Source organism: Saccopteryx leptura, chromosome 7 (genome assembly GCF_036850995.1).
Source record: "Saccopteryx leptura isolate mSacLep1 chromosome 7, mSacLep1_pri_phased_curated, whole genome shotgun sequence".
NCBI classification, from domain to species: domain Eukaryota; kingdom Metazoa; phylum Chordata; class Mammalia; order Chiroptera; family Emballonuridae; genus Saccopteryx; species Saccopteryx leptura.
The window spans coordinates 34,042,330-34,054,615 of NC_089509.1; positions in this window are offsets into that span (position 1 = coordinate 34,042,330).

Sequence of the window (12,286 nt, forward strand, 5' to 3'; positions counted from 1 at the left end):
CATTTTAAAGTGATTTCATTACCCTGGTTGCCTTGTCAGAAAGGTAAGCTCAATAGCATCAGCCCCATTTGACAGATGGGAATATTAAAACACAAAGAAGGTAAGTGGGGAAACACAAGATGGAATCAGGTTCTGCAGACAAAGACTTTATGATCTTAAAGGAACCATCTGATCCCTCCAGACCTTAGGGTCATCATCTGAGGAAGGAGTTGAAATTGAATCAGTGGTTTAAAAACTTTTTGGCTGCCATCTACATTAATACTTTGCAGGGCAACTTAATGCACATATTTCTGCACTTCTAAAGCTATAACTAAAATACCTTTTACAAAAATATGTGGACCTTCACAACATGCATTATGTCTAATATTTTCTATACAGAATGGGTCAAAAGTAGGTTTACATTTGTGAGTACACAAAACACAGAGTTTATTCTATTTAATTATTGTATTATTTTTCACATGAACAACTGTAAAGTTATTTTTTTGTCCCACCTTCTATTTCATTCTATTCCAGTTCACTATTTCAAAAGAATCCTGATTGTGACCCAATACATTGATTTTTAGGCTCCTAAAATGGCTCCTAAATGTACAGCTTTAAAAAACCATGAACTATGTGATGACTAGTGACATTTCTAGTGTTTAATTCCTATTACATACCCAAAGTCAAGAAAGCAGGGCTCAACACCTGGTCAAGAGCTCATTCCACTCACTGCTCAGGTGCTTCAATCGGGTAAGAACTTCTTCCTGACAAAGGAGGTTCCATATTCACTGTTGTACTAATTCAATCTGGTGTAGTCCTATAATCTTTCTGTGATCCATTCTGCCTTTTTTGATTTGTTGATTTACTCCACAAACCTCTTGGTTTTGGAAGACATATCTGGGTTTAAATCCAAAGTTCACTAGTTAAACAACATCTCTAATTTTCATCCTCTGTGCTTGTAAAGTGAGGATAAATGAAGTTTTTGTGGGGATCGACCATGAACAACATAAGCCCAGAGTGCCATGCAGGCATGTAGTGAGTATCACATAAATGACTCCTTTGTGATGGTGTGCTGAGCACCATAGGGGCACTGGTATTACAAAGAACTCAGCCTGGAGGGTGTCCTTGAGACTCCAATGGTTTGCTGGGTTACCCTTTCTCTTTTTGTTTTGAAAACTGCTGTTTAAATTTAGCAATACATCACGAATGTTTTTCTGTCAGCAAGTAGAGTTGTAGGAGATTACTTTTAATGGTTGGTTAGTATTACATTTTATTATTGTATCATAATTCGCTTCACTATTTCTTATTTTAAAAATGTTTCTAGCTTTTTACTTTGAAAATTTTTATGTAAAGGTAAGGCATAAGCATTGAAATAGAAAGCAGTTAAGTAGAGAAATTTTTAACTAGTAAGTAAGATCTTCCTACCTTTGTCCTCTCACCTCTTCCCATCCTGCATAATGCCCTCTACTAATTATTTCTTGAGCATGCTCGAATATATTTTCTGATGCACATACAAGCAGTTTAAAATATAATTATATAATTATGTAAATTGTATCATCTATACATGTAGAAAACAAGTTCTGCAATAGACCTTTTAAAATGAGTACATTTGGGGCATCTTTTGTTGTCAGTGCATGGAAATCTACTTCATTCTTTAAGTGGCCTTATGCACTCCGTTATGTGGCTGGGCCATAATTTAACCCATCCTCTGTTGATTTACATTCATCATATCCTAAAATTTGTTTCTAGATTTTGCTCTCATAAACATTCATGCAATGAATATCCATTCATCCTCTTCAGGTAATTACAAGATAACTAATAGAAGTGGACTGTTTTTAGGCATTTAAATTTTTGATCTGTAGTACCAGATATGTTCCAGAAATTATGCCAATTCAGGCTTATACCAATTGTGTTTGAGAGTGTTGATCTCTGCATAGTCTTTCTAAAGTTGGCACCAGCAATATATTTTGTGATCTCTATTTTTTTCTTATTAAGAAGTATTCACATCTCTGTTGTGGGTGTTAATAGTCCTATTTTTCTGCTGCTTTGCTTAATATATAGTGTTTTCTTTATCCCTCCTACCTCAATGCCCCACTCATATTTCAGGCTGGGACCTACTCCTAATTTAGAGCTCTCTTTCCCCCTTTTGCCAACTTCTATTATGAATCTACCTTTGCCACCCAGCTTAGTGTATCCCAAGGTTCTCTTTATCACGCCACAGTTGCAGAGCTCCAGGAAAAAGCAACCTGGTCTCATCTCTCCAGGCAGAGGAGAACAGAAGCTCCATATCCACGCATGCTGCAAATGGCTTTTCCAGTCTACCTGAATCATTACCACCTAGAAGCAGCGGTCATTGGGACTTGGACATGAGCTGCAAAATATAGAATGGTGACAACTCCAGTGCCATGCAGACTTTTCCTGGATGTGGACTTTTCCTGGACTCCTGCTCCCTGTGACAGCTCCTAACAGACTGAACTGTGGTTGGGTTGCATTTTTCAGGGATTTGGCATGGTGATGGGGCCAACTTGGACTTGGTGAACATGTTAAGGACACTACTTACTCTTTTATGGATTTTTGCTGTATTGGCAAAGAGTTTTCTTTTTTTTTTTTTTTTTTTCCATTTTTCTTAAGCTGGAAACAGGGAGAGACAGTCAGACAGACTCCCGCATGCGCCCGACCAGGATCCACCCGGCATGCCCACCAGGGGCGACGCTCTGCCCACCAGGGGGCGATGCTCTGCCCATCCTGGGCGTCGCCATATTGCGACCAGAGCCACTGTAGCGCCTGAGGCAGAGGCCACAGAGCCATCCCCAGCGCCCGGGCCATCTTTGCTCCAATGGAGCCTTGGCTGCGGGAGGGGAAGAGAGAGACAAAGAGGAAACTGCGGCGGAGGGGTGGAGAAGCAAATGGGTGCTTCTCCTGTGTGCCCTGGCCGGGAATCGAACCCGGGTCCTCCGCACGCTAGGCCGACGCTCTACCGCTGAGCCAACCGGCCAGGGCCGCAAAGAGTTTTCTTAAAGGCTTTTAATCACTGTAAAAAAAATAGAAGACTGGATAAAGAAGATGGGGCACATATACACCATGGTATACTATTCAGCTAGAAGAAATAATGACATTGGACCACTTACAGCAGAATGGTGGAATCTTGATAACATTATGTGGAGTGAAATAAGTGAATCAGAAAAAACAAGAACAGCAGGATTCCATACATTGGTGGGACATAAAAACGAGACTAAGAGACATGGACAGGAGTGTGGTGGTTACTGGGGATGGGGGGAGGGAAGGAGGGAGAGGGGGAGGGGGAGGGGTACAAAGAAAACTGTATAGAGGGTGATGGAGGATGATCTCTCTTTGGGTGATGGGTATGCAACAGAACTAAATGACAAGATAACCTGGAAATGTTTTCTTTGAATATATGTACCCTGATTTATTGATGTCACCCCATTAAAATAAAAATTTATTTATAAAAAAAGAAGTATTCACAAGAATGTTTAATTCAGTGCAAGAAAATAGGAGATGTGTGGATAAGAAGGATTAATGGCCTTGCAGATCCTGGAATAACTGGAGGGACAACTGCTCATGGGACAAATCACTGTACCTTCCAGGAGACATTTGACTTGCCATTGACAACCTGCAGGACACAGTTTTCTGAAGGCTGGAGGCACTCATTATATTTTAGATGGTGACTCAAAGGGCATAAAATAAGCCTGAAACCATTTCTCAGTTCTATCAAACATAGGCTATGTTGACTCTGATGTGACTGGTTTTTCTTCTTCCCTTTTACTCCAACAGCTGAGAGGTAAATGTAACACTGCCACCTTTAGTGCCTAGAACATGGCTTAGAAAGAAACTTTGGAAGCACAAATAGAAGTCAACACTCTTGCCCTTTGAACAGATGCAGAAATTTTTTTAAGAGTAGCTTTTGGTCTCTAGGAACTTGGATTAATTCACTAATTCACTTGCCATTTTCAGACAGAAGAAAATCTGCCACTACCACTACTTTTCCCACTCCCCCAAGGTCTGCAACACTATTCTAGACTTGTTTTTCTTAATCTTCAAGGTAGAAATATCACTGTAGGGATAATCAATGTTATATTTAAATACTTAAACATAAAAAGCAACTGTTGGAGCCTGACCAGGTGGTGGCGCAGTGGATAGAGCATCGGACTGGGATGCAGAAGACCCAGGTTCGAGACCCCAAGGTCGCTGGCTCGAGCAAGGGGTTGCTCGGTCTGCTGAAGGCCCACGGTCAAGGCACATATGAGAAAGCAATCAATGAACTACTAAGGTGTTGCAATGAAAAACTGATGATTGATGCTTCTCATCTCTCTCCATTCCTGTCTGTCTGTCCCTATCTAAACCTCTCTCTGACTCTCTCTCTCTCTCTGTTCCTATAAAAAAAAGCAACTGTTGGATAAAAAAGAATACCTATTTTTAAATCCCAAATGTCAATAATAATAAAAAGAAGAAGTGGCTTAAGAAACTACAGCAGATCAAATGGCCAATTGATAATGCAGAGAAGCAGAAAGATCCATATTATTGGAAAGTTGCAATAAACGCTAGAAATAACTAAACCAAACATCCTCAGTTCATGTTATAGATGAGGTTATGGAAACACAGATAGGTTAAGTCACTTACCCCCATCACAAAGTTTGTTGTTGGTAGCACTAGGACTCAACCTTAACCCCCAAGGACTCTAAGCTCAGAGCCACTTCTGTTGCATGACAGCCCCTTTTAGGGGTGAGGAGATCAGGTGGATGGTAGAAGTAGGAAGTGGACACCAAGCAAAAGGACTGCAGCTGTCCATAGCAAAGGGTAGGAGGCAGAGAGAAGGAAAAGAAAGAAAAAAGGAGATAAAAGAAAGCAAAGGACTCAGGTGGGGAGAACCCAAAAGTCAGAGTTGATACCAAAGGCAAATCATTTACTACAAAAAAGCACATCTTACCTGCGTTTTTAAACAAGCTGAAATGTTGTTTGTTACTAATATTATACTAATATTAATTAAAATTCTAAAAATTAAAGCAACCATTATAGTCGTGTGTTTCTGGTTTTTGTTTAAAATATGCACTTATCATAATAGCAAATTAGAATAGCATGTTGGATTCTCAGCAGCATATACATGTATGATACTGAGAGTTGTTTTGATATACAGAAGGTTCCTATGTGTGCTAAATAAAATAATGTGCTGATTCTACTAAAATTAAATGACTACGTGACCCAGCTCATTCCATGCTTCCAGTGATGATGGAGCGGTTTTATCACCTTCCCTAGCTGGTTTCTGTTTCATCCAGAATAACACCTGCCAAGCGCCACGTCTCCATGAAACTCCCCTTTTTTTCTCTTTCTCTGTAACTATGAAATTCTTGTTTTGCTCTTATACAATAAGATGGCCACAGGCAGGCTCTGGGCTACACCCACATTCAAAGAATATATAATGAAAGGTTTTCTGTCTTCAGGGGAGAGACTGCTGAGGTTCACTAATGGCAAAATCAATAGGAAAAAAAAATGACTGTAATTTTGGAAATCCTAGTTTTTCTCACCAGTGATACAGAAAAGATAGGAAAACAATTTGCTCTGCTCAAACAGCAATGGCCACTTGCAACAGGTTGAGAAATTTGTTAAAGATTTTTCTTTAAATTTATTAAAGTTAGCTGGAGCATGAGAGCTTTTTCTGTACTCAGAAAATCCTGGAACTTTGACATGAATTAAAAGAAAAAGAAAAAAAAAAAAAAAAAGACCCAAGAGGCGTCCTGCCAGATGTGTACCAGAAAGAGAATATTTGCTACAACCAGCCATGCTTGAAGAAAAGAGGCCAATCTGTGGCAAAGTTCCTGCCGTTGGTAGCAGAGAGGAGGCTGACCAACCACAAGCAGCCTGGTTGCTCTAGTGTTTAGGAACATTTTTAATTTATTCTAATTTTTAAATTTCCATAGGTTATGCCATGGTAACTAACAACCTTAAAATTTGAATGACCCCCCCCCCCAAACAAAGCGTTTTTGTTGTCGTCGTCCCCCCCCTCCCCCACATTACAGATCAGCCAGCAGGTTGGCACCATCGACCTTCTTTATCATGGAATTGAGCCTAAAAGAGCAGCCTCTTTTGGAAACTGCTGTTCTTCTGTGGATGGAAAGGAGAACCAATCAGCTGGAGGAAGGCCCATATCTCTTGGAGCTTCCTGCCTGAATCCACAGACTTTCACTTCCGCTCACATTTCATTGGCCAGAGCAAGTCCTGTGGCCAGGCCACTTTGCATCGGGCAGGCAGTGTTCTCTCATCCCAGGGCCGAGTGCGGGAAGCAGCAGTAGATACTCAGGAACAAATGACTCGACCTACTGCAGAGTCTTAGACTCAGCTGCATGTGCAAGGCCCAGAAACACTGTGTTCCTCAAAAATCAGACATGCTCTTTAGACATGCTCTGACCAGTAGCACTCAAGCCAAGGAAACGCATATTCTGTCATGATTTTAAAACCAGAAATGGATTAAGATCAAGATGGATGGGAGTACGGTTTTCACCATCCGTCTTTTCCCATTCTTTCCAATAGGTAGGTCTGATGTGGGTCCTCATTTTCCGAAATTGCACAATATGACAAAAACAGGAAAATATCTGTAGGAGGTTTTCCATAGGGCCGAGGCTTTTTTTTTTTTTTTTTAATGTGGAAAACTTACATGGGGGATTTTGAGGGTAGGCTATAAAAGAAAAATTCAATTTTGAACAATTTCTAAGCCAACTTTCCCTACTGGTGTGTTTAGGTAAAATAAGGAGAAAAGGAGCCTGACCGGGCGGTGGCGCAGTGGAGAGCGTCGGACTGGGACACGGAGGACCGAGGTTCTAGACCCCGAGGTCGCCAGCTTGAGGGCGGGCTCATCTGGTTTGAGCAAGGCTCACAGCTTGAGTCCAAGGTCGCTGGCTGGAGCAAGGGGTCACTCGGTCTGCTGTAGCCCCCAGTTGAGGCACGTATGAGAAAGCAATCAATGAACAACTAAGGACACTAAGGAGCCGCAGTGAAGAATGGATGCTTCTTGTCTCTCTCCATTCCTTTCTGTCTGTCCCTATCTGACTCTCTCTGTTTCTGTCGCAAAAAAAAAAAAATTCTAAAAAATATATGAGGAATGGCAAGCCTGAAGATCAGCTACTTTTTAAAAATTGAACTTCCTTTTTTTCATGAAAATCAGCTTCAGACATTAATGATTCTGGAATGTGGGTCTGGCTCCGGGCAAAATGTTTTCAGTAGATGGTTTATCTTGAATATTTTCTGCTGGCACCTCCGGGCATTCAGCTCCCTCACACTGCCCTCGGTCAGCAGAGGGTCCCCGCTGCCGAGCATTGGCTGGACTCAGGAACTACAGAATTCAGCAAAAATGTAGGCAGCAGGTACACGGGGCTGGGAACCATACCAGCTGGAGCTCCCATGATGATTCCACACAGCTAGTCCCTGAGGAGCCAGCAATCTCAGAGGGGAGATGATCACGTACCCAAGAAGTTATAGTAGAGCAATAATGCTGCAAGGCTGAGGTGCACGCAGAGAACTTTCCGGTACAAAGGAGGGAGCATAATTCATCTGTGCAAAATAGGAAGAACTTCATGGAGAGAATGATGTGTGGAATGAAAGTGACCTAGAGCCAGCCAAGTGAGGGGGAGGAGTGAAATTCATTGGGTGCCCTGGCTGGTGGTTCAGTGGATAGAGCGTGAGGCCTGGGGCCTGGTGTATGGTTGTCCTGGGTTCGATTCTTAAGGCACACAGGAGAAGTGACCATCTGCTTCTCTCCCCCTCCCGCTCCCCCTTCTCTTCCTCTTCCCCTCCCACAGCCAGTGGCTCAATTGGTTGGACAGTGATAGTGCCCCCCTGCACTGAGGATAGCTCTGTTGGAGTGCATTAGCCTCAGATGCTAAAAATAGCTCAGTATAGAAGCATGGGCCCCAGATGGGGGTTGCCTGGTGGATTCTGGCCAGGGTGCATTATCTCCTCATTATCTCCCTTCCTCTTACCTAAAAAAAAAAAAAAAAATCCTTAGGGCTCCAACTGTGGACCCCTGCACAGAAGGGAAATGGTGAAGGGCCTGGTGGCTCACTCACTGCCCACTGTACGGCTTTGCCGAGATTACTATAATGACAAAGGCCATCCTGTTAATAGTCTTGTAATACCTACTTCAGTTTCAGTTTTAGTGTTTTAACTTTTGTAATTAATTTCTATTAAAAAATTTTTGAACACCAAAAAGTTTAAGAAAAAAGATAATAAATTAAGATAAATACCCATGTAGCTACCACCCAATAAATATTAATATTAGGTAATATTTTATTTAACTGTTTAAGAAATAAACTATTATTAATAAATTGAAGTCCTCTATACATATTTCCATGGTCATATTTCTTTATCCTTCTCTTCAAAGTTATCTGCTGTCATAAAATTTATGATTGTCTTCTTTGTTTTTCTATGTTTTCTAAATATATGTAATAAATAACATAGATTGTTTATGTATATCTAAATTTTATGTAAATGATTTACTGTACTATAATTTTTTCAACTTTAATGCTTTTCAACATTATTTTTCAAATAAATTTTCAAGACTAGTTCTATACTAATAAAATTCATTATATAAATATACTGAAATTATTTTTGGTTGTACCACTACTATGAACATATAGGTTGGCTTCAAATTTTTGTTCTTCTAAGAGGACAGTGGTAAAAACTTTGTATGATGTTTATCTATTTATGTTTGCTTATTTAACTTGGATAATATTATATAATATTGGCTAATATCAGATAATATTACTTAAAAATGCAGGTGCTGGGTCATTGAGAATATATGTTTTAAATTTTGCTAGACATTCATATCTCTTTTACCAAATTATTAGTTTCTAGTTACCTTCTTCTCAAAGTCTTGATGAGGATATTTCTTTTCTCTGAATCTTCAGTGATTGTTTGAAGGTCCCATATCAATTTCATTTAATTTGAAAATTCTCAAATGAGTGAAGATCTATGCAGATATTTTCTTTGTCAGATGATTGAATATTTCTCTCGTCATCCTTCTGTTCCCTTTGGTTTTATTAAATTCATTTCTCTTATCTGCAGATCCAACTCACTCTCCTCTCCACTCTCTCAATGGATGGCTTCACTTCTTTTTCTCATGGAGAAAATAGATATAATCAGAAGCACACAACCGATAAACTGTCTCCTGATTCACTAATGTGCTACTGTTTGTTACTCTCCCTGACTTTACTCCAGTTAGGTAGGAGAAATGTCCCTGGCTCCTACTTAAGGCCAGTGTCTCCATTTGTAACCTAGGTCCCATTTCTGGTCATCTCTTCAAGTCCATTGTTCCTCCAGTTTTCCCCTACCTACTTTCTCAGAGGTCAGCACACTTCTTCTGTAAAAAGACAGATAGTGTTTTAGGTTTTGTGGGCCTTACAAATTTGTCACCATGTTCCAATGACACTTTATTTTAAAAAGTAGGTGGGAGTCCAACTCAACAAGCAACAATAGTTTGTCCATACTTGTCTTATATCATCAATAATTTCTCCAGCTTTACTGGCGTTTTCCCCTTCATATTCAAGTATGCTGTAATACCAACCATCTTAACAAATTCTTTTTGAACTATGGAGCTTGTTTTAATTTCTCATCTGTGTGAAAATACAGTGAGGCTCTACATAGTGAAATAGAAAGTGCATCGTAAAAGGAGCGAGGAGAACTGATCTTTTCTAATTCAAAAAGAAAAGGAAAAAAATAATATAAACAACATAATCTAGACCCTGTTCTTCTCCAGCTGTTTTTCACTTCTCTGTTTCTCTTCTCGAGAAAACTTTCTAGTGGTCTGTGGTTGCTGTCCCCATTCCACTCCTCTCTTCATCTCTTGAACTTGCTCCTCACACTGTTTTTGGTCCACCCTTACAGAAAACTGTTCCTCTTTCTAAGGTCAACAGCGTCCATCTTACCAACTCTCATGGCCAATTCCCATCCTCATTTGAATCTCTTGGCAGCATTTGGAACCCTTCTTCACTAGTCGCCCGAAATACTGTCCTCATCTGGATTGCTCTCTTACTGCATTGTCTGTCCTACTTTCTCTCTCTGACTAAATGTTGGAGTGACCTAGGCTTAGGTCTTGGGCATCTTCTCTAGATCCACCCTCACTCTCTAATGATCTCATCAGTTATGTAGCTTTAAATGATACCAACCAATTCATATCTCCTTCCCAAATCTCTCCCTGAGCTACACACACACACACGCCTAGAGAAGAGCTCACATTAGACATATCTAAACCAGAATCTACATATTTCTAAATTCTAAACCTTCTTCTCCCCCAGATTTTCCTATCTCAATAAGTAACACCACTCACTCCTGCAGTTGCTCTTGTCTTGAACCAAGGAGCTATCTCTAATGCTTTTCTTTTTTGTGCACCATATTCAACTCATCAACAAATCTTATTATCATCTCTGCCTTTAAAATACGTCCTGAACATGACTATTTTTAACCATCTGTGTAACTGCAACTCTAATCTGCGACAATCCCATCTCCTGGCTGGACCGCTACAGTAGTCTCTTCATTGATTTCCATCTCTGTTCTCTTTTCATAAATTCTCATACAGAAGCCACAAAGATCCTTAAATGATATAAAGGTCATGTCATTCCTGTCAAAATCCTCCAAAACCCATATCACACTTAGATTAAAATCCAGATGCCCTATTATCTTCTCCCTGGCTATTTGCTCCACCTACGCTGACCTCTGAGTACATTTCTCCTGAACATTTTTGGTTTGGTGGTGTCCATAATGCTTTCCTTTGATCTTCATATTGTCCTCTTAGCTACCCTTTTTCAAGTCTTTCTCTGATGTCAGTCTCTCTCCTTTTCAGAGTTCTCCAGACTTCATCCCCACTTCTTTTTCAGATTTGGTTTTCTTCGTAACACTAACATTAAGTAGTAACATTTATTTTTTATCTTTCTCACTTGCAAGTAAGCTCCTTGAGGGAAGATTGCTTACTTAGTGCTAAGAATAGTGTCTGTCAGATAGTAGATAATAAACACTGGCTGAAGGAACAAATGACTTTACCTTTGTTGGATGGGAAGATTTTATAACAAGCTCCAAGGCCAGTTTCTCATTTCTCACTTTTCCACTCAGTGCGGCTTTGCTGGACCGTGGCTCCATCACCACAAGTCAACATCTGCCCCTTCTCACACCCACCAACTTTGTGATAAAAGACAGTTTTCTATTTCTCTGGCTGGTTCAGCTCTTGCCTGCTGGGCCAGGAACAACCAATAAATTTGATAGAACATTTGTTTTCTTTCTAGAGGTGAAGAATTTTAAGGTCACAAAATGTGTTTCTCCACCAGTCAAACTAAGAAATGTCCAAACCTATAGAAATTTTTATGAGTTTATTTGAGGCAAACTGATGACAGTTGCTGGGAAGCAAAAAATTAAAGGATTGAGAAGTTCTCCAGAGAAAGGCAGTTTTACAGTTTATTCTGTACAATTAAAGGGGGCAGCATAAGAGACAGTTACATGAAATCTATTGCTGGTAGATTAGGAAGACAGGAGAAAGCAAAGCATGGAAATCTATGAGATTGGATAAAGAGTAAAATGGAGAGACATGTACTTCCTTTACATTGCTGGGTACAGGAGAGTTAATTAACATTTACAGCACACAGAGATGGTATTTGGGGAACAAGAGAACAAGGAGGGCTTGTGGTCTCTGCTCTGATGCAGTAGGTATATGGGTGGTATGCAGTGAGGAGTCCGGAAAAAGGAGACTGCTCTTATATTGCAAGGTTATGCTATCTTAGATGCCAAAAAACAATGGGTAATCTCACTTAAGGTAAAGACTGACCTTTGTCAAGGAAGTTACAGGCCTGGAACATGATTATCCACCATCACTTGCTTTTAGTTAGGATTTTTTTTTTCAGTTTAGATCATCCTACATGGTTGCTTTAGGTCTCTAAGTGTGTAAGGTCATCCTGCAGGCCACTCCTGAGATTGTCAGGTTTAGTATGCGGCCCTGTTTTGCTCCACAAATCCAATTCTGCCATGCTTGTAATTCATGGAAATCCTTCCTAAAACCTGGTAATAGCTTAACTCTTGGTACTAGCTTTGGTCACTAGAAAAACTTTATATCTCTTTCTCAGTTTTTTTGAATTTTGTGGAAAGTTGGGAGAGAATGCATAGAGTCAAATGGAACTTTCTCTACCCCTTTATTTTAAATGTATAGCTCCAGTCAATGAATATTTTTTTGCCTTCCTCCTCAGACCCTTCATGTGTGGAAACTAGAATTCAAAGGTAATGAGCAATGAGACAGAATTTATAAGTTTCAGTAAATTGT